This window comes from Ascaphus truei, chromosome 7, assembly GCF_040206685.1.
Source record: "Ascaphus truei isolate aAscTru1 chromosome 7, aAscTru1.hap1, whole genome shotgun sequence".
In the NCBI taxonomy this organism is placed as follows: domain Eukaryota; kingdom Metazoa; phylum Chordata; class Amphibia; order Anura; family Ascaphidae; genus Ascaphus; species Ascaphus truei.
This window is the reverse complement of record NC_134489.1, coordinates 27,380,297-27,404,142: the sequence shown is the minus strand read 5'-3', so window position 1 is coordinate 27,404,142 and position 23,846 is coordinate 27,380,297. Positions and strand designations below refer to the sequence as shown.

The 23,846-nt window shown below is 43.8% G+C and overlaps 1 non-coding gene across 1 annotated transcript; it reads left to right on the top strand.

The window, feature by feature from the left end:
- The first annotated feature begins 4,736 nt into the window (after nucleotides 1–4,736).
- Nucleotides 4,737–4,933, top strand: LOC142500120 (U2 spliceosomal RNA). Its single transcript, XR_012802817.1, has one exon. It is a non-coding gene; the product is annotated as a U2 spliceosomal RNA (small nuclear RNA).
- The last annotated feature ends 18,913 nt before the right edge of the window (nucleotides 4,934–23,846 follow it).

Sequence of the window (23,846 nt, the reverse complement as noted above, 5' to 3'; positions counted from 1 at the left end):
TGGGGTGCCGCACCAAAGCTCAAGAGCGATAATGGTGGAGAATAGACTGCACATCAAGAACACGATTCGGATGCAGGTGACGGAGGAAGCTGGAAGAATAATCGATTTGAACTTAATCGTGATGAAGTTGCTAAAGGAGGTTTTTGATAGTGGGACCAAGAGGATTTTATGCCTGCAAGAATTTCTAAGACAGGGTTTTTTCGATGTTACCTTTCAGCGAGAAGAAGACTGCTTGAGAGTATACCACCAAGCAAAGGAAAAGGCTGGAGATGACAAGCTAAAAGGTATAAAGTTTATTCCATGCTTTTCTCTTGGAGAACGCCCTATCGTGGTACATATGTTTAACCCATAAGTAATGGAAGAAGACATCCGTAGCTTCCTGGGTAGATATTGTTCCGTGGTGAAAAGAGGCATTGAGCTAACTAACAGCTATGGCATCTTTACCGGGAAGAGACGATTTTGGTGCCGCCTGAAGGAGGATGCCGGTGGACTGGGGGGAACAATGCACCCCCTGGGGAATTTTAGCATCGGGGGGAACCGCGGTTTCCTTATGTATCCAGGGCAGTCAACATATTGCCGAAAGTGCATGGTATATGGACATACTCAGGAGAACTGCCCAAAACATCAAGTGTGCCGCAACTGCAGAGCAGGACACTTTTCTGCGGACTGCAACGAACCCCGAAAATGCGACATATGTGGACTCACTGATCATATGTTTAGGAATTGCCCTAAACGTACATATGCACAAGCGGCACAGAACGAACAACCCCCCCCATGAAGAAATGGGAGGGAGTGATGGTGAGCCGGAGGAAACAACATTGACAAACCCTGAGCTGGGGGACGATGAAGAGCAAGAAGAGAGTGCAAGGGAAAAAGAATCAGATGAGGAACCCGAAAGGGCGGAGGTAGATCCTGACAATCTGAGAGCGGAGGGAGAGGTAACCCCAATGGCGGAAGACCCGACAACCAAAATAATGGAGGAGGCGGAGATGCAGGTGTCGGAGGAGCAAATAGAGCGCTCTGCAAAAAGAAAGATGGGGGAGGAAACCTCCTCTTCCCCTAAAACACGAATGCTCGTCAGAGACCTGGATGTCAGTGAAAGCGAGTCCTCTCTATGCAGCCCAGGAGGACACGACCAGGCGGACTCACCCAATACTGGGTTAATAGAGAGCCAGCTGACAGGTCTAACGGATGGCCAAGCACCTAGAGAGCAGAGTGAAGGAACCCCGGACATTTCGTCAGAGACTGAGTGGGGGGGAAAGAATGGATGCGAGAGATGGGACTGATTACCGGTAAGGGCACCACATGGCGCCTCAGTGTCACTTTGTTCGTATCCTTTTCAGAACTATCCCCTCAAAAAAAAAATCCAAATGCTGTTGCTTTCTACTTTAAATGTGAGGAGCATAAGGGGGGCTGTAAGAAGAGCTGCTGTTTTGGAGCAGATTAGATGTTTGAAAAGTGACATAATCTGTATCCAGGAATGCTGCCTAGGGACCCCGCGTCTAGAGGGGGAATGGAAGGAGGGAACAGCGATTTGGTCAGCCAGCCGTAGCAGTCGTAATGCGGGGATAGGCATCCTATTTAAAAACACGAATATAAAGCAGATAAAACATGTTATTATAGAACCCGGGCGGGTAAGTTTGGTTTATTGTGAATTCGGAGGAATTGTTTTTCGTTTATTTAATATATATGCTGCTCCTAAAAGAAAGGAGAGTTGCGAATTATTTGAAAAAATGTAAGTATTTCTGCCGGGAAGGGAAACCACAATAATGGTGGGGGACTTTAATTGTAGCTTGGAAGAGGGGGAGAGGGAGGGAGCAGGGGTAAGTGGGGGGTGTGGATGCATCAGGGAAACTGTTGCAGCAGATTATTTCCGATTTTGGGTTTGAAGATAACGGGAAAACCCGTGGAAAAAAGGAGGTGGCTCATACGTGGTTTAGTGACAAAGGAACCACAAAGTCATGAATTGATTTTTTTCTGACAAAGGGAATAAAATGTGAAGGTTTAACATATAAGGAAATGGCCTTTACAGACCATGTATGGTTGAGGGGAGACGTATGTGTAGGTAAGAATGAAGTGTATGGAAGGAATATATGGAAGTTGAATGTGAGTTTGTTTGAGGACGAAAGGGTGAGAAAGAAGTATGAATGGTTGTATATGAAGCTGAGAATGAAGAAGGATGAATATGAGGATGTGACCGAATGGTGGGAGATGGTGAAAATGGAGACGAAAGGTTTTTTTATTAAGAGAGGATGAGAGAGAGCAAGGAGAGAGAAAGAGGAGTATGAAAGGTGGCATTTGCGCCTCATTTTTCTATATGGAATGAGGAATCTTGGGGAGGAGGTAGATGTAGACATAGAAGAGGTTAGGAAAAAAATAAAAGGGATGCTTGAAGAGAAGGGGAAGAAAATAATCTTTCAGGCTAGAATTGATCGGGCAGAACAGGATGAAAGGTGCACACGCATTTTCTTTAAGAGGGCGTTTGGGAAGAAAGAGTATATGAAGAAGGTAAAAGATTCAAATGGAGCGGAAGTGGAGGAACAGGAACGGAAGATGGAGGTGATTGAGGAATTTTATAAAGAGTTGTATCGAGTGAAAGGTAGGGATGTGAGTTTTGAAGCGGATGTGCTGAATGCGCTAGATAGGGTGTTGAGTAAGGAAGATCAAGTTTTTTTAGAAAGAGAAATTAATAGTAAAGAACTGGAGGAAGCCCTAAAGAAAGGGAAAAAGAACAAAACCCCTGGAAGCGACGGGTTGCCTTACGAGTTCTACGGGGCCTTCTGGGAGATCCTGAAAAAGGATTTTCTGGAGGTATGCGTGACTTGTTTGGGGAAATCAGAACTTCCACATTCAATGAGAGAGGGGATAGTGATTTACATTTTTAAGAAAGGTGACAAATCGGACCTTGCAAATTGGAGACCGATTACTCTATTAAATACAGATTACAAACTTATAGCGAAAGTCTTGGCAAATAGAGTAAAAAATGTAGTCGACCTAATTGTAGTGGAAGGGCAAGTGTGTGCAGTACCACAGAGGCAGATTGGGGAGAACCTGGCTTTGATTAGAGATGTCATCTGGGATTGCAATGAGCGGAAGCAAGCTGTCAGCATAACAACTCTCGACTTTGAGAAAGCTTACGACAGGGTTTCCCATGATTTCTTCTACATTGTGCTTGGGAGAATGGGGATCCCTGGACGGTTTCTAAATTACGTAAGGGTTTTGTACAAACACGCCTTTAGTCGGATCCAAGCAAATGGCTTCCGCACCAAAGAAATTAAAGTTAGGTCGGGTGTGCGACAGGGGTGCCCGTTCTCCCCAGTCGCTTTTATTTGTGCTTTGGAGCCATTACTGCAGCTAGTGAATCGGGATAAATTTATAAGAGGGATGGAGGTTCCTGGAAGCAGAGGAAGGACCTTTAAAGATTTTAGCATACATGGATTACGTCACGTTGATTTGTAAGTCGTCTGTCGCCCTGAAAACAGCTCTATTCCAGACAGAGGTGTTTTGTCAAGCCTCCACGTTTAAGATCAATAGAGCAAAAAGTTAAATTAAGCCTTTGGAGAGGTAGAAGGGCTGGAGGGAATGAATGTTCCCATAGTTGAGGGTCCCCTGGAGGTATTAGGCCTCCTTTTTGACAATGATCTAAAAGGGACGCAGAATTGGAAAGACCTAGAAACCAAGCTTGGTAGGAAAATAAGTTTTTGGTCTTTAAGAACCTTGTCGCTGGAGGGGAGAAACCTGATCATAAAGTCAGTGTTGATCCCCATTATTTTGTATGTAAACCCGATCTTCCCCCCAACGAATGACTGGTTGCGAAAGGTTTTTAGAGTGCTGTGCACCTTTTTTTGGGGGTCAAAGGTAGAGAAGTTGAGACGCACTAGAGTAGTTAAATCAAGAGAAAAGGGGGGAAAAGGCCTTCCAGACTTGGAAGTGTCTTTATATCTAAATTACATAAGTTTTCATATAACTAGAGTAGGAAAGAAAGACCTTTTGAGTTCACATTTCTGTGAATATATGCTGGGGGGCATTTTTAGGAGGCTTTGGGGGATGAGAAAAGACCTCACGAAACCTTTTTGTTTCAACCCATCGCGCTTCTATGCCATCATACAAACGTACATAGTGAAATTTGATTTGCAAATGCTGGGGATGGAGGTATGGAAGAGTAGAAAGAAGGTAGTGAATGTAATGAAAGAGAGAGGGAGAGAATGGAGATGATTGGAGGACTGAATGGGACACAAATGAGAAAGGGGTGGAAGATGGTGAATGAGAAATATCTGACGAATGGACAAAAGGATGTGGCGTGGATGTGTCTCCCGGTGCGTGAAGTACAAAAGAGGCGGGACATGGTCAATACAGACCAGTGTCCGAGAGAAAGGTGTGGGAATGTGGAGAGCGTGGTCCACCACTTCTGGGAGTGTCCCTTTGCGGGAGCGGTCTGGAGGAGAATGGGCCCACTATTCAAAGAAGTCACACTTTTGAAAAGTTTGAGTCTGGAACGAATGTTGTATAGTTTGGGGGTGTATGAGGAAGATAGAGAAAGAATGGCGTGGCAAATTATTAACTGTGTAAAAGAGGCTTTATGGCAAGTGAGGAATGTCTTGGGAAAAGCTTGGAAAGGATAATGATAAGAAAAAGAAGGAATGTATTGTTTTTGGTTCTGGTTTTGCCCCATATTGTAGAGGTTTCTTGTAATGTACAGGGTTTTTTTTTATTTTCCGAAACTAAATCTGTAAAATATAACTTTGTGTGAATAAAAATATTAAAACAAACAAAAAAAAAATATGTTCTTATCAGTGTAATATCTGATACGTCCCCTATCTGGGGACCATATATTAAATGGATTTTTAGAACAGGGAGATGGAAGAAGAGCTTGCTCTGTCCACTCCACGCATTGACCTGGTATTGCAGTACCTCCAGGACCGGTGCACTTCCCTCTGGGGATATCTGACTTGTATGAAAAAATAGAAACAAACTGCCGGCAAAAATATAAGCATGCTTTTTTTTGGCTCTTTCTTTTGCAAAGAAAGAAGAAGAAATGATGACAAAATAAAGCCTCTTTTTTGCTGTGTCTTGTTCATTATTTTGCCTGGCTACCTACTTTCTTTTCTTTTCAGCTCCTCGCATGGAGCAGGAGTGCCGCCTGCTGCCTAATTCAGTCCGAACGAGCAGATGCCTAAAAAACTCCTGTTGAAGCTGTATCCAAATAGCCTGCATAGGAAACACTGTAGCAGCAAGCAGCAAATGCCTGACTTGCTGGCTTGATGTCACAATGGGTGGCTGAAATGACCTGAACTGAAAAGCCCAGCCACTGCCTGCTTGCTGCCTGAGTTTCATGGCAGCCCAGATGAGTCGGCGAGCAGAGAAAAAGTGGGCGGTTCCTATGCAAATGAACAGATGAAGACTGGTGCCGGAAAAAGAACTGGAAGCATGTGCCTTTTTGGCTGTTTGTTGGCCTTGTGGGCCCCCCCGGCACTATGTGTGGCTGCTTTTCTTTGCTCCATAGAAAGTCTTTGGCTTTTGCATCCGTCGTCGTCGCCACTGCATAGTTTCCCCAGAGCTGTGTTGGAAGGAGTGGAGGCGGCAATGCTGGCATGCTGGATGAGGAGGCAAGCGGGCGGCTCCCTCCCTTTTTCTTTTCTCCCTAAAGCGTAGTGCCCCTGGCCGTCGGGCGGCGCTCGGGCGGGGGCCCATTTCTGGTTATCGCTTCTCGGCCTTTTGGCCAAGATCAGTGTGTCTTGGCCAGGGGCGACTGGAAGAATCCCGGTCTCTCGGCCTTGTGGCATTGGCCCTTTTAAGGGTCTTAAGCCACCTGCTGCTAGTGGGGGACTGCGATTTTGAAAGTCATTATGGCGGAATATGGTCCGTGTTTGAGGAACACGATCAGGGTGGAGGTTATACCACAGGGGAGAGAAAAGGTTGATTTGAAGTATATCGTTGAGAAGATCTTGGGAGAAGAATTTGGCGTGGAGCTGAATACGATTTTTTGCCTGCAGGATTTTGCCAAACAAGGGTTATATGATGTAACCTTTGTCCACGAAGTGGACTGCTTTAATTTCTACGAAAGAAGCAAAGACGTAATGCACAAGGAAGTGATGTATGGGATTGATGTGAAACCAAGCTTCATGCTAGAGGAAAGAGCTGTAACAATCCATATGTTTAACCCATATGTGCGAAAAGAGCAAATTGAGATGTTCCTATCAAAGTACTGCACGTCGATAAAAGGAGGAAAGGAACTGATGAACTCATACAACATCTTTAATGGGAAAAGGACATTTTGGGTGAGATTCAAGCCAGACTCCTCGTGTGCTGGAGGAGTGCTTCACCCCCCGGCAAACTTTAGCATAGGGGGGAATAAAAGATTCCTTTTCTACCAAGGACAACCAACCTTTTGTAGACAGTGTTATGTCTATGGTCATACTAAAGAAAACTGCCCAAAAAGCGGGCAATGCTGCAGAAATTGCGGTAAAGAAGGACATGTGGCAAAGGATTGCAAGATACCTAAACAATGTGATTTACAGTGGCAGCCGCCCCTAGTCTAAAGCGGCCGCCACGCAGGTATTTTTAAACCCCGTGCAGACGCGGGCTTTTTTTTCCCCGGCACCGCAGGTGCTTCCATTGTTCAGCGCCATTAGCGCTGAACAGAGAAACGGCCGGCATGCGGCTGGCGCGCAGCCAAGTTCGGCAGCAAAAAAAAAGCCACAAACAATTGCGGTTAAGCTTTAGATTAAGCTTAGCCGCAACAGTATGTGGAGAGAGGGGACACCTGTTCAAGGATTGCCAAAAGAAAAAAAGTTATGCCAGTGTACTAAGAGTTCAGGAGAAAACGGAGGAGACAAGACCTGAAAGTGCACAAAGGCAAACAGAAGAACAGGAACCTCGATCTGCAGAAGGAGAAGTTATTGAAATGGGAGAAATACACAGTGACGTGGAGGCCCCGGACATCTCACGAGTAGAAGAGGTGGAAATAATCCTTGGAGAGGCTCTTGGTATGATGGCGGAAGGAGAAGGTGCCCAGAGATTTAAAAACTGGGAGGAGGAGGTGGTGGAAGCAACGCCGGAGGAACAGGTGGAACTTCAATATACCAAGAGAAGAAAACTAAGCTCAGGAATATACAATGTGCAAACAAAGAATTCTTTGGCATACTGACGGGCAGTGAGAGTGAAGAGTCTATGCTGGACGGAAGCCCAGCAATCGAGGATGTATCTAGCCCAGAAGCACCGATAAGCCCAGAGATAAATATAGAGGATGACGAGTCCTCTGCGTCATCCAGAGGAAGTTATTTGGGGGCAGGAATGGTCGAGAATATGCAAGTAACAACTGGAATGGTAAAGGACGGTAAATGGTAAGGATTCATGCTTCTTGAGACTCGAGACCAAAGGTCCATTTCTTTTCGGAAGGGGGAGGGGTGGAAGCACTGAGGAACTTTGGAAAGAAGGCAAGCCTCTTATTAAGGCTCTAAGTGGAGGTGTTCTATGTGTAAGAAATTTTGTTTTTGTGTAATAATGATCTCAATAGCGTCAATCAATGTTCGTAGCATAAGAGCTGTCACAAGGAGAGCGGCTATTTTTCATTACATACGTACACTGAAAGGAGATATAATATGCCTGCAAGAGTGCGGTATTGAGAAGCCTCCAAGAGCTCAAGAATGGAACTGGGGTCCGACAGCTTGTCGGGAAGTAGTAAGGACATTAATGCGGGGATTGGCCTAGTATGTAAGAATGCAAAAATAAAAATTGTGAAAGTAACAATTATTGAACCAGGTCGGTTAATGTTAGGTTTTTTTTGGAGGTAGAAGGTTTTTGTTTTAGAGTTTTTAACATCTATGCTTCCCCACATAGGAAATAAAGATTGAATCTATTACATAAGTTAAATTTATTCTTACCAGGGAATGACCCGACGATAGTAGTCAGAGATTTTAATTGCGTGGTAGACAGTAGAGACAGGGAAGGTACAGTAGAGAAGGAAAGAGTGGATAGTACAGGGAAACTCCTGGAGAGAATTATTGAAGATTTTAAGTTGAAGGGCAATGAAAAAAGGCTTATTAAGAAGGAGCAAAGGTATACATGGTACAGCGACAAAGGTACAACAAGGTCAAGGATTGACTTCTTTCTTACAAAGGACATGGAAGTGAAAACAATGGAATATAAGAAAATAGCTTTCTCAGACCACGTCTGGATGGTGGGGGATGTATGTTTAGAGAAGGAAGAGAGGAGTTGAAGAGGTGCATAGAAATTAAATGTAGGATTGTTAGAGGATGAAAGTGTGAGGGTAAAGTATGAATGTTTGTATGCGAGGCTAAAAAAGGAGAAAAAGGAGTGGGGGAATGTATGGGAGTGGTGGGAAATGGTTAAAGAGGAAACAAAGATCTTCTTTATAAAGAGAGGATGCAAAAAGATGAGACAAAAAAGAGCGGAATATGAAAGCTGGAACGTAAGATTGGAATTTTTGTATAAAATGAGGAACTTGGGGAAAAAGGTGGAAATCGAGATAGAGGCGGCAAGAAGGAAGATTAGGAGGTTGTTAGAAGAGGGGAAAAATAATCTTTCATTCTAGAGTAGAGCTGATAGAAGAAGACGAAAAGTGCACAAGGTTTTTTTCCCAAAAAAGCTTATGATGGTAAAGAAAGGATGAGAAGAGTGAAGGACATAAATGGAATAGAAGTAGAGGAAAATACAGAAATATTAAAAGTGGTAGGTACCTTTTTTGAAGACCTATATAAAGAGAGGAAAAGGGATGCTTGTTTTGAAATAGAATTAATTGCCTGCAGAAAACTTTAGTGAAGGAAGACCAGGAGCACCTGGAGAGGGGTATTAACTCAAAAGAGATAGAAGAAGCAATGCTAAAAGGGAAAACAAATAAAACACCAGGGAGTGATGGTCTCCCGTATGAATTCTATAGAACCTTTTGGGAGACAATAAAGGAAGATTTTTTTGAGATATGCGGGACCTGTCTGGAGAAACAGGTTGTACCGTGCTCAATGAGAGAAGGGATTATTTCCTTGATACATAATAAAGGAGATAAGACAGACCTAAAGAATTGGCGACCGATAACTTTGTTAAATAGTGACTACAAAATAATTGCGAGGGTTTTAGCAAACCAAATGAAAAGGGTCATAAAGCAAGTCATTGGAGAGGAGCAGGTGTGCGCTGTGCCTGGAAGGCAAATTAGTGAGAACTTGGTGTTGCTAAGAGATTGCATATGGGACTGCAAAGAGAGAAAGCAGCCATTTGTGGTAACTACTCTTCGAAAAAGCCTATGATTGAGTGGCACATCTGACCCCCTGAGGAAGTGTGTGCAAGCGCACGAAACGCGTAGGGTTTTATCACTACTTTGTTGGATGTTGTGACGGAGGCACGCTTGAGGCTTGGGCTCTGAGACATCAGAGTCTTTCAAGCAGGAGAAGGAGAGATCGTTCGCCGAGGAATCCTGCCCAGCAGTGACGGAGCATCTGGTGACGTCACATCCGGGACTTCCGTGAAGCAATCCCGCCTACCAGTGATAGAACATCCGGTGACGTCACTTCCGGTTGAAGCGGCACGGAGACACGGAGTGTGGAGAGGTGCACCAGCTCACCTCAGGATCTGGGCGTTCAAAGACACATCATATTATTCATTGCGCATTACCATCAGCCATCTTGTGAGTAGTATTCTGATTTTACTCCACCGGATCGGCGTACCCTGAGTCACTCATCCAATAATTTTATATCATATTTTAGAATTGTATTAAACTAACTTTTCATTTTCAGCCTTGCTTTTGTGTATTTGTGGTCAGTCTTGTGTTGTGTTGTTTTGTTTGTTTTATGTTTGGTCTTTTGTGAGTCAAGCTGTGTTGCACTATATTTCTCTTTTTTCATTTCATATCGCTTTCCACACGGATGAAGCTACATCTGACTACCTAAAAGACTGAGGAATTGCCAATTTATCTCCTTGGACATCCTTCTGTCAGGAATTTCCAGGACAATATTCCATTTGGACATTCAAGGCACCGGTACCCCTTTTTGTTCTATTGTTCCATCCTGATTGTGCTATCAGATTCTACCAGGCAGCCTAGTATCCTTATAAGGTTATTGTTTCCCTAGTTAGGGTCCACTCACTTATTATTTTAGCGCTATTCACATCATTCTTTCTTTTTTTGAGCCATTTGTGGTAACTACTCTAGACTTCGAAAAAGCCTATGATAAGAGTGGCACATCTGTACTTATTTAAGGTACTCCAAAGGATGGGTTTTCCAGAAACCTTTTTAAAGATGATTAGAACATTGCATATAAATATTTTTTGTAAAGTACAAGTGAACGCACAACTAAAAAGGAGTTTAGGATTCAAGCATGGATGCCTGCAGCTCCTAGCAGACCTCACCGTGTCCCGGACAGAGTTCTCTTCAGCTGCGCACTCCACGAGGCACTCATCCAGGCTGACCGATAGGATTGTGTACCCAGGGCAAGCACAGATAAGTGATCAGGGTCCTCTTTCCCTCTTTTCTGTCCTCAACCCCCCCTCTCCCCCCCGTGTGCTGTAGGGGTATGTTATTGAGGGTCAGAGCTAGTGGGTCACACGATCCTGCAGTATTGTTCTCTCTCCACAGGGTTAACATATATTGGTGTGTAGGGTACCCCTTTCCTCATTTCTGCCCCTGTGCGTAGTTACAAACTAGCAGGGACAGTTTCTGTGGGGCTCACACTACCATTGTCCTTTTGGTCTATGTATATCAGCCGTACCATTATCTATGTGTGTCACCTATGTTAATCTTTGCTACTGTTTTGCCTCCTATCCATTATTGATGCATGGTTTACAGTGAGCCAGAGATCACACACATTTATTGCCTCTAGTGGATGTATATATTATATATAGCGCTCCAGTGACGTCATCTATTACAGCCAGCCTTCACTGCCTTATACCATAGGCATTGACAGTGTGCTGTTATTCATAGTGCTTTTGTTCATTCCTCCAGTTATTTGGACATCCTTTTCTGGCATTTTGCCCTATTTAGCACTCACTGTTATCAGTTCATTCCATTCACCCTATACTCTGGTACCATTTTTAACCATTACTAATAAAGCATATTTAAATACTACATCTAGGTTTGGTTCAGATTATTCCTGTGTTGTTGCTGTTTATTCAGGGTGACCTACCCCCTCAGACTTTGAGTGCATCAATAGGGCCTTATCTGTATGTATTGTGTCTTTACATCATACAGTGTTCTCTGTGTTCTGATTAGTCTCCTTGCCCTATTGCACCAGTCTGATTTAGTGATCCTAGTGGTCACACTAGGTTGAGCGGGTGCAATCCTTCTTTTGCAGACCAAATTGAATAGGAAGATTAATATGTGGGCATTAAGGACCTTAACTATGGAGGGAAGGATCTTGATTCCCAAGGCGGTACTTATACCAAGTATCCTGTACGTTAGCTTGATATTTCCACCGGATACATTTTGTTTAAAGAGAATAACCAGATTAATATGCGTGTTCTGCTGGGGATCTCAAAAAGAGAAACTCAAGAGATTTAGGATGTATAAAGACAAAGGGGGGAAGGGACTCCCAGACTTGGAGAGATTTCTGTTTGTGAATACAGTATATTAGTTTTTAAATGACTAGAGTGTTGAAGCAAGAATACCTGGTTATGAACTTCATAAATTATAATTTAGGTGGTATTTTGAGAAAGGTATGGGATATTAAAGCAGACCTAGAGAGACCGGTATGCTTCTTGCCCTCAAGATTCTATAGAACCATAGAAGAGTATATTAGAAAGTTTGATTTAAAGCAAGTTGGAATAGATGAGTGGAAAGAAAGCAAAAAAATTGGAGAAAATAATAAAAAGTAGAGAGAATATGGAAGAGAAAGGAGACTTAAGAGAGAGACAAATAAAGAAAGTATGGAGAAATGTACACGAAAAGGAACAGGTAAATAGTCAAAAAGATAGTTCAATGGATGAGTGTGTGAGGAATCCTACCAGTGTGGGATTTTAAGAAAAGGAGGGACCTGGCTTATACAGATAGATGCCCCAGAATGAATTGCGGTAATATAGAAAATATAGTCCATATTTTTTGGAACTGTTTATATGCAAGGCAAGTGTGGAAAAGAATGGGTCCAATCTTTAAGGAAGTAATTTATCTAACGACCCTAGATTATAAAAAAATGTTCTATGGAATAGGGGTAAGTGAAAAAGAGAGAGGGGGGATGGTGTGAAAAATTGTGAATTGTGTTAAGGAATTCTGTGGGATATGAGGAATATCTTACTCTTCATGAAAGAAGAAATAGAAGTGAAGGAATGCATCAAATTGATATGGTGTAAAATGTATATGTATTATCTAATTAATAGATTGAGTCTCATCCTACCCAGACTGGTGCACCCAGATCAAGTCGGATTTATCCAGGGTCGACAAGCATCTGATAATACCCGACGGATTATTGATCTGATAGAGATAGCCAATTCCAAATCTATACCAGTTATGGCGCTCAGTCTGGATGCGGAAAAAGCGTTTGATAGGATAAACTGGCCATATCTGGAAGCCACGCTTGGGGCGTTTGGCATGGGAGACAAATTGATAAAAGCTATATTCGCTCTCTATTCGGCCCCGTCGGCTAGGGTTACCCATCAAGGATTCGCTTCGGATCCCTTCCAAATTAGGAGCGGAACGAGACAGGGATGCCCGCTCTCCCCCCTCCTCTTTGCACTGTGTATGGAGCCGCTGGCGGCCCAGATACGGGATAGCAAAGACATCACAGGTATTGCCATCGGAAACCAGACGCTTAAGGTGGCACTATATGCGGATGACGTATTCCTGACAATATCCAAGCCCCTTATCTCCCTGCCAAACCTGCTCGATCTATTGGGGCGTTTTAATAGGGTCTCCGGGTTCAAAATTAATCAGAGCAAATCGGAGGCTATTAACATAAATCTCCCCAAGCATGTTGAAAAGCTAATTGCCCTCAACTTCAACTTCCGCTGGCAACATCAACAAATTAAATACCTGGGGGTTAATATCATCCGGACATATAACACAATTTACCAGGCACATTACCCGCGACTGATGCGGACCCTGAGAGAGGACATCAAAAGGTGGGCTAAAAATAAAATTTCATGGATTGGCAAAATCCACTGCGTAAAAATGAACTTGCTCCCTCGTCTACTGTACCTTTTCCAAACCCTTCCAGTGCCATTAGGCTTGAAGGACACTCTCTCCCTCCAAACCGAGATAGATAAGTTTATCTGGGGAGGAAAGAAGGCGAGGGTGAGCAAACAAATAATGCGCAAACAAACGGGGGCGGGAGGGCTAGCGGTACCTTGTTTGTTGTCATATTACAAGGCGGCCCAATTGTGTCAAATTGTGCAATGGCACACTAACCCAGACTCCAAAAGATGGGTCGCGTTAGAACGAGAGGCATGCTCCCCATTAGACCTGGAGCACCTGATTTGGTAGCCCAAAAAGGTGCGCAGAGGCACCAAACTGCCTCTATCCTCTATGACCAACTCGCTCTCGATTTGGGAGGGTACTAGGCTCAAATGTGACCTGACTAGCAGGGCGTCGGGCATGACACCACTCTGGAACAACCCACTCTTTGCTCCGGGCCAGTCCAATACGGAATTCTCTATCTGGAAACAAAAAAATATAAAGAGATTGGTAGATCTGGAGGGGAGACAAGGCATAAAAATATTCAAAATAGTCAAATCAGACCATAACATCCCTAATGCCGAGATCTTTAGGTACCTCCAGATCAGGGCATTCTACCAAAAAGTTCAGCCACAGACCCCCATGACGAATTTCGAAAAGCTCTGTCGATCAGGGACATCCACAGCGGGACTCACATCGCAGATGTACAAAGAGGTAACCAGTTCTAGCACGACAGTGAAGGACAAAACAAGATACATGACTAACTGGGAGACAGACCTGGGAGAGGAATTAGAGGTGGAAGACTGGACAAAAATAGTGACGGCGACCTCCAAGAGCTCTATATGCACTACCTTAAGGGAGAACGCATATAAGGTAATGATGCGATGGTACCACACTCCCACAAAGCTAGCTAAATTCCTGTACAGTTACTCCCCATTGTGTCCGAGACAATGTGGACAGCAGGCAGACCTGTTACACATGCTGTGGTCCTACCCCAAAATCGTCCCAGTCTGGGATTCAATTAAAGACTGGTTGAATAAGATTACAGGTAAACCCGTTCCATTAGACCCTTGGCTGTTCCTCTTGAACAGATCAGCAGACGGGTTCACCAGAGGAGAAAACAAACTGATAGCTGACTTTGCTATGGCGGTAACGGGAGAGATTGCAGCACGTTGGAAACAAAATATAATTCCCCCAATTACAAACATTAGAAATAGAATTTGGTCAGTGTGCCAGATGGAAAAGTTGACAAGTCTGGTCAACGACACTGGTGAAAATTTTCAAAAAGTCTGGCTACCTTGGTTAGCCCAAACAGACATCCAGGGAGTGGAAAGGACCACAATTTGGCTTTAATAGGAGAAAATGCGTTCTCCCATGAGGGAGCGCCTCGGGACGATATCCAAGACACACATAGATAATCCCCCCCCTGGGAACCCCGTGAACCCCAGATGGGACCTATAGGAGAGCGAGGGAGGCAAAAGAGCTGATGTACGGCTGTCCTACGGGGTACGTAAAGATTCCCCAGACGCAGAGAACCAGCGAAGGTGAGGCAGAGGCGGAACCATATGAGGAGAACCCCCCCCCCCCACCCCCCCCCCCCCATTGTTTTCCCTCTCCACCCCCTGGCCAGAGGCCCCCCGTCTGTCTGTCTGTTTACCCAGTCTGTCCATAGATGTCTATTCATTCACAATTGGGAATAACACATACAGTAAGCCGAGTCTGTAAGTCGCCGTTATCTTACTCACTGTATGTAAATTATGCTTTGAACAAAATAAAAAAAATTAAGTTGCAAAAAAAAAAGTAGAGAGAATATGGAAGAGAAAGGAGACTTAAGAGAGAGACAAAGAAAGTATGGAGAAATGTACATGAAAAGGAACAGGTAAATAGTCAAAAAGATATTGCATGGATGAGTGTGTGGGGATTCCTACCAGTGTGGGATTTTAAGAAAAGGAGGGACCTGGCTAATACAGATAGATGCCCCAGAATGAATTGCGGTAATATAGAAAATATAGTCCATATTTTTTGGAACTGTTTATATGCAAGGCAAGTGTGGAAAAGAATGGGTCCAATCTTTAAGGAAGTAACTTATCTAACGACACTAGATTATAAAAAAATGTTCTATGGAATAGGGGTAAGTGAAAAAGAGAGAGGGGGGATGGTGTGAAAAATTGTGAATTGTGTTAAGGAAGTTCTGTGGGATATGAGGAATATCTTACTCTTCATGAAAGAAGAAATAGAAGTGAAGGAATGCATCAAATTGATATGGTGTAAAATGTATATGTATTATCTAATGGATAAAAAAAAGGATAAGGATTTAGAAGCGTTATGGAAGGTTGAAAGATGGAACGACTTGTCTAAGTGAATTTTGTTTCAATTTTTTTATTGTTTTTCGAGAGAATGACATCATATAACAAGTTTTAACATACATCTGTTACAAATTCACATTTTACAGCAAGAAGAAAAATTAAACATTACATTGCAACATAAATAGTACTTTGTTGTCTTCTTTTCTTATATATTAACATTCGTCTGTTGTATTCTACAAAACTTTTATTAATTTTTTTAATTTTTACAACTTATTGGGGAAGCAGCCGCTTCCGGACATATCTCTCTCAGAGAAATTCAAGGATAGTGGAGAGAAAAGCAAGAAAGAAGAGGGGGGGTGGGGGGTAAGGAGAGATAAAAGAGGGGGGGGGGTGGCTTATTAACTCTGGCCTTGTGTGACCCAGTCATTCGTTTGTTAATTTTCTGGCCATATCGACCAGATATTATTAAATTTATCCACCCTTTGGCGAAGTTGTGCCGAGAGGAGTTCCATTAGTCTTATTTCCCTGACACATCTCAATACTGTCTGTTTGGAGGGGGCGTTTATCTTTTTCCATGCCGCGGCAATCGAGCAGCGGGCTGCTGTAAGGACATGGCTTATCATTTTAATCTCTTGGGGTTTTAGGCCCTCTATTGGTTTAGACAGTATCAGGGCCAGCGTGTCCACCTCTATCTTTACCCCCAGGAGTTCTCATATCATTGTTTGTATCATGATCCAGAACCCCTGAATTTTTGGGCAATTCCACCAGATATGAGCCATGTCTCCTTTTTGCCCGCATCCTCTCCAACACAAATCTGAGGATCCGGGGAAAATCTGGCTCAGCCTATTCGGGGTTAGGTACCAATGAAATAGAATTTGGTATATGTTTTCTTTTATAGTTGTGAAAATTGATGTTTTAGAGGCCGCTTCCCAGATATCCCCCCAGTCGTCTCTATCTAAATCTAGGTTTAATTCTTGTGCCCATTTTAGCATGTAGCTATGCTTAGAGTGTGCTGCAGTTGACGCCAGGCTCAGATATACCTCAAAAATCAGACCTTTACAATAATAGCCTCTTCTGCATAATCGATCAAATTTTGTCATAGCCGAGAACACTGAGTCTTTTGAGACTGTTTGTAAGTAATGTCGAATTTGCAAGTATCCAAATACCGGTGAGTTTGTAATTTGCTGTTTTTTCTCCAAATCTGGAAGTGCGAGGATCTTATCTTTAGATACAAAATCATCAGCTATTACCATTCTTACCATTCTTAGCTCCCTTTGGGAGGCAGCCTGGTATAAACTCGGGGTTGCTAAATATGGGGGTCATTAGAGTGGGGGAAGATGCCAAGTAGTATTTCTCCTTATTCCTAGTCCATATCTTCCATATACACCTCATTGCTCCCAGTTTTAATTTATCTGCTAGGCTCTCTTTCCCCCCCTCCCCCAGTCCAAAGGGTTACCGGCAGAGAAAGAGGTCCCGCATAGGTAGACTCAATCCCGAGCCAACAACTTGTAGTTGGGTCGTTGTTCCACATTATTACTTGTTTTAGTTGGGCTGCCAAATAGTATTTAGTGATATCCGGGACTCCCAGACCTCCGCAATCTTTTGGAGCTAGCAAAATTGCTCTAGCAACCCTTGGACTTTTGTTTTTCCAGATGAATTGAAAAATTCTATTCTGGATATTTTTAAGTTCTGCTAGTGGGATGACTATTGGTAGCGTCTGGAAGTAATATAGGAGTCTTGGCAGGATATTCGTTTTAACTGTGGCTATTCTTCCTAGCCAAGAGATCCAATATTCGTTCCAGCTCTGAAGATCTTTTCTAATCTTTTCGAAGAGGGGGGGATAATTGTGTTGGTATAGGGTCTTAAAAGAGCTCGTTATCTGTATTCCCAGATATTTAATTTTTATCAAGCTCATTTATAATTAAAGTTTGCCTGTAGCAACTTAACTTCTGATGCCGTTAATGAAAGATTCAGTGCCTCCGACTTGTCCGTGTTAATTTTATATCCCGGAATTTTACTAAATTGGTCTAATTGGGATTGCAAATTCGGGAGGGACACCAATGGATTGGACAGGGTTAGAATAATGTCGTCGGCAAACAGGGATATTTTGTAGGTTGTCTCTCCAATTTAAATTCCTTTGATATTCTTTTCGTCTCTAATTGTCATTGCCAGGGGTTCTATGGAGAGGGCGAATAGAAGCGGAGATAGGGGGCATCCTTGTCGGGTACCATTTGTAATTTTTATGGGGTTTGAGTCTCCTCCTGGGAGTTACACGACTGCTGTGGGAGTTTTGTATAGGGCTCTAATCCCCTCTAAGTATTGGCCCCTAAATCCGAATTTGATCAAAGTTTGATCTAAAAAATCCCATCGTATCCTGTCAAATGCTTTCTCTGCATCTAAACTCAACAGAATAGCCTTCGTGCTTGAGAGGTGTACATGGTCTATACTGTAAGGTTGAAAAATTTTCTGGTATTATCAGAGGCCTGTCTTCCCGAGACAAACCCGACTTGATCTATATGAATTAAACTGGGTAATATTGGGGTGAGTTGGTTTGCCAAGATTTTGCTAAAAAGTTTTAGATCCGAATGAAGGAGGGCTATGGGGCTGCATTAGTTACCGCATTGTAATGGGTCTCTCCCTTCCTTGTGTATGATCGCTAGATTTGCTTTAGACATTGTTGTCAGAATATCTGCTCCCCCTAGAAACGAATTAAACATATCCAGCATATATGGGGCTAGTACCTTCTTAAATTTTTTGTAGTACTGATTTGAAAAGCCATCTGGGCCCGGCGTTTTACTAGCTTTTAATTGAGCAATGGCTTCTAGAAGTTCTTCCTGCGTTATGTCTTTGTTCAGTTCTAAGATATTTTCTTCTGTGAGTTCTGGAAGTTTACACTTCTCCAAATACTCGGAGATAGCTTCCGATCCAGATGATCTATTCTTTGGAAAGTTTAGATTGTACAATTTAAAGTAGAATTCAGAGAATTCTTTTGCTATTTGCTTCTCATTGTATGTTTTTTCTCCTGATCTAGTTTGAAAAGCTGAGATTTGCGTTTTGGTTCTCAGTCCTCTAAGTTTGGACGCTAATAGTCGGTCAGCTTTGTTACCTTTGTCATAATACATTTGTTTGGTCCACCTTGACACCCTCTCCACTTCATCTAGTTGTGTCTGCTTCAATTCAGATCTGGTTTTATCTAATACTTTAAATAATTTTTTTGAGGGGTTATTTTTATGTTTCTGTTCTAGGAGCTGCACTTTTTCAGCTAATTCATTGTATAATTTTTGCTTAGCTTTTTTCTTGTACTGCTGCGGCACAGTTTATTCGAGCATTTGCCCGTTCTGTGCCGCAGCAGTAGCCTGGCGCGCGCCCGAGTGTGACGGGCGCACGCCGAAGCAGCGGAAGAGTGCCCTCCGATCGGGGCGCTCTCCCTACCGCTGCCGGGTCCGCCGGGTCCCCCGGAACCCCCTGCCGCTGTCCCGCGATCGCGGGACACCAGGGCTCCCTCGGGGAGCCCCTGGACACGCGTGCAGGGGGCGCACGCTCCCGATGACGCGTGACCGCGCGTCTATGACGCGCGGCACGCCGAGGGGCGGCCACTAGCAAGCCGGGAGATTTCCCGGCTTGCGGTACCGACCACACTTCAATAAAGTGTGTCGGTAGTGTATGATGCTATGGAAATGATAGTCCCTCTTATTGTGGCCTTATGGGCTTCCCATAGCATTGCTGGTGACTCTACTGAGCCCTTATTCAGGGTAAAATATTCTCTGAGTTTTTGTTTAATGTCTATTTCTACATCCATTTGGTTTAAAAGAGAATCGTTTAGTTTCCAATTGTATTGATTGTTTTTACTGAAGGGGAGAGAGAGTACTAGTGAGACCGGAGCGTGGTCTGACCATGATATTGAGCCTTTGTCTGACTGGGAGGATGCCTGGAAAATATCTTTGGTTCCCAGAAAATAATCAATCCTTGAATAGGTCTGGTGTAGGGGCAAAAAATGTATAGTCCCGCTGGCCCTGGTGCTGCGCCCTCCAAATATCTATGAGTGAGAACTCTTTTAGGATGTTTCTAAATTCTTTAGCATTTTTTTATGTAATGCGTGGATGTGACGTTCCTTGCGCACTTGCTCTGTCTAGTTCTGGGGTGATTATCATGTTCATGTCTCCTCCAATCAGTAGTGTGGTTTTTGGCTGGGGGGATAGAGTGGCGGCCAGCTTTAATCTAAAGCGACTGCCTCCGCGGGTATTTTTAACCCGCGGACGGCGCGCGGCTATCTTCGGCCGTTTTCCCCGCGCCTCGGGCGCTTTCAATGATAAGCGCCATTAGCGCTTATCTATTGAAGCAGCCGCCGCGCGGGAAACTCCGATTCAAATCGGAGAAAAGCCCCGCGATTGGCCCGCATTTAACCCGGCAAGCTTTAGAATAAAGCTTGCCGGGACAGTATATTATCGCTTAAGTCTCTCAAAAATTTCGCTTGCCCGTCATTTGGGGAGTATACATTAACTAAGACTACTTCTACCCCTGTGAGTGAGCCATATAGAATTAAACATCTGCCTTCAGGGTCTGATACCGCTTTTTTTAGGGTGAATGGTGCATTATGTTTGAATAATATAGCTACCCCCCGTTTTTTTGTTGTGCAGGACGCGTAATATGCTTGGGGATAATTTCTTTTGAAGGTGTTTGGGGGAGAAGTGGTGTTAAAATGGGTATCTTTGAGGAATAATATATCTTCTTTTGTTTTCTTGAGTTCCTGCAAGGCAAGTCTTCTCTTTATTACTGAATTCAACCCCTTTACGTTTAGGGATACTATTTTTAGGGGTGTTTTATTTGCCATTTTTCCTTTTTTAATTGGGTGAGGCCTAGAGATCCCTCCACTTTCCCAGGGTGGTGGGGCGACCTACCTTCTTCCTATGCGTGCATGCCTAGGTGAAATCCTTGTGTCTTATTAGTGTCTGTGGCTCTAAATCTTCTGACCTCTGTTTGCTCTGTGCTGGGGGGATTGACTTGGAGAGGGACTGACTGGACACCTGGGGAGGGGGAGACAAAAGGGCAGAAGAGAGGAAGAAGAAAAGAGAAAGTGGGCGATAACTACGCCCTAACGTAGTAACCCCCACCACGCTAAGGGTGAGGGGTGTGGGCTTATTGCCCTCTGGAGACTTCTCCATGGGTCGCGTTCCGGTATCTACTGTACCAAGGAGGTCATGGAGCCCCTCAGGAGTATTCAGAAACCAATCGGGACCATGTATGGCACTGTGAAACAACAACTTAACACTTTGTGTAACCGAATTTCACCTCTGAAGAGTGTTAAAAGCTTAATATTGCTCAACCTACTGTACAGTTTCTAGTCTTTCACATTACTTTTGATTTGACATAGCAAGCCTAGTCTTTTCCACGGTGACTCTTTTCCATATTTCCCTCCTAGAGAGCTTTAATATTTAGCTATAACTTAAACCTGAAACAAAGTGACATGATATAAACCAATACAATGATAGCAAGGGTAGACATATTTTGGCGTAACAAAGAGTTTGATTATGCCCAGACTTTATGTGCTCCTGAAAATTATTTACTCTGCTTTCTACAGTAGTTCTGTCTCCTTTTTGCCATCATTTCTGGGATTCACCACAAGGTGGTGCCAGAGGATTAACATTAGGAAACACATAGACCTGGAATTAACATTGACAGTGGTTGCAGCCTGAAAAAAGTCTAACAGAACTTCCTATAGAAGAATTATCCCAGTGACATCGTTCTGGGGATAGTAGTGTTCAAACTTTTAGGTTCAGTCCGGTCTTGCTCAGGAAAAACCTTGGTGGACCCCTCCCCCCCCCAAACCCACCCCCTGACCCCATCCGGGGGCTATTTGCCTCTTTTACTCACGTCCTCCCATTCACCCTGCCGCGTCTGGGCCTGAGTCCCATTCTTCAAATAACTCACGGGTATTCTATCCGCTCTCTGGCTCTTCAACGGGCCAGCAGGTTGAACTTTGTAGACAATCATCCGGGAGGTTCCCTGATTATCAAGGTGCAGAGGAGGAGGGGGGGGGGGGCGGGCGATGACAACCGCTGCTCTGCTGTTCCTCTTTACACATCCTGCGTCGGCTGTTCTTCTTTACAGATCGTGCGTAGGGTTCCTTTGCGAAGCCAGGCGTTGGGATGTCCTTGGCGTTTTCGTCATTCCTTGTCTGGGCTGCTCTTCTTCTGCTCCTTCAGATGCCACTTCATCATCTGTATGTTGGAGTCCCAAGGCCCTTAGGAATCTGCGGCCATCTTCCATGTAGGACACCACTTGGATCTTCCCTCCTGCCTGCGCCATCAATTTAAAGGGGAAGCCCCATCTGTACCTCACTTTGTGATCCCTTAATTTTTGTGTAAGGGGCCGCATTTCTCTTCGCCTGTCTACTGTTGTTTTAGATAGGTCGCTGTAGATTTCCAGGGGGTATTACGGAATTGAACCTCACCTCTTTCCCTGCTGGCTGTGAGCACTTTTTCCTTAGTTGTATAGGAATAGCGCGTATGATGACGTTTCTGGCCCTCTTAGGATCTTGCGATTTCAGGCCCAATGTCCTGTGTGCTCTATCTAGCTCCATTTGTTCCTGCTTCAGCTCAGGGACCAGGTAGGAAAGCAGGTCTTTCAGATACGGCTGTAAGTGCGTAGTCTCTACTGCCTCCGGGATATCTCGCACGCAGAGGTTTTGGCGGCAGTCTCTATTTTCTTGTTCCTCTGCGTTCTCTTTTAGGGAGCGGATTTCATAGTTTAATCTGTTTATTTCGTCCTCTGCTTGGGAATAGGAGTGTTCTATGTCCTCCACCTTTTTTGCAGAGTGACAGTTTTCTCTGTCAAAACATTCATGTCTGCTTTGAGAGTGTGGATGGCTTTGGTCAGATCCTCCTGGAATCCCTGTCTCATTCTCAGGAATAAAGCCTCTAGATAATCCCTGGTTACCTCTGGTTGTTCTCCACTGCTCAGGTATGCTGTCAGGCATTTCTATGGAGGACGCCCGGCCGCCATCTTGGATCGGGCCGTCTCTGGCAGGGACTTTCTGCGACGGCATGAAAAAGCTCTTTACACTCGTCTGCGCGTGTCCCTTCAACTTTCTGCTCATCCCTTGGGAGTTACATAGTTACATAGTAGATGAGGTTGAAAAAAGACTTCCGTCCATCAAGTTCAACCTATGCTAAATTTAGACAACAGATACTTTATCCTATATCTATACTTATTGATCCAGAGGAAGGCAAACAAAAAAACCCCATTAAGGGGAAAAATTAATTCCTTCCTGACTCCAACAATTGGCAATAGGATTAATCCCTGGATCAACATCCTTCCCATGTATACTTATTTGGTATATCCCTGTATACCTTTACCAGCTATTGTATCTGCCATCACAGTCTCCATGGGTAATGAATTCCACATGTTAACTGCCCTTACTGTAAAGAACCCTTACCTTTGTTGCTGGTGAAATTTCCTTTCCTCCAACCTTAAGGGATGGCCCGAGTCCTTTGTACTGCCCGTGGGCTGAATAGTTCTTTTGAAAGCTCCTTGTATTGTCCCTGAATATATTTGTATATAGTGATCATATCCCCTCTTAGACGCCTCTTTTCTTTTTTTTTTTTTTTGTTTCAATTTTTTAAATTGTTTTTTGAGAGAATGACATCAAATAACAGGTTTCAACTTCACAGTGTATCAAAAGAAAAAAAAATATTAAACATTATATTACAACCTAAATAATACTCTTGTTGTCTTCTGTTTCTTATAAATTAACTTACAGCCGTTGAATTCTACAAAACACTTGTATACTTTTTCTTTTTGAAAATTTAACAACCTATTTAGGAAGCAGCCGCTTCCGGGCATCTCTCTCATAGAAAATCAAGGATCGTGGAGAAAAAAGCAAGAAAGAAGAGGGAGGGGGAGTGGGTGGGGGGGGGGGGGGGGGGGTAGGGGGGTTTGTGGCCTATTAACTCCAGTCTTGTATGGTCCCTATGTTTTATTATTAATTGTCTGGCCATACTGACCAAACCTTATGGAACTTATCAACCTTTTGACTCAGCTGTGCCGAGAGGAGTTCCATTAGTCTTATTTCCTTGACCCCTCTCAGTACTGTCTGCTTGAAGGGGGGAATTATTTTTTTCCATGCCGCGGCTACCGAGCATCGAGCTGCAGTGAGGACGTGGCTTATTATTTTGTTCTCTTGGGGTTGTAGGTCCTCTATTGGTTCAGCCAGCACCAGGACCAGCGGGTCCACCTCTATCTCTAGCCCCAGGAGCTCTCGTATCATTGTTTGTATCATGATCCAGAACCCCTGAATTTTTGGGTAATTCCACCAGATATGAGCCATATCTCCTTTTTGCCCACATCCTCTCCAGCACAAATCTGAGGACCCGGGGAAAATCTGGCTCAACCTACTTGGGGTTAGGTACCAACGAAGCATAATTTTGTATATG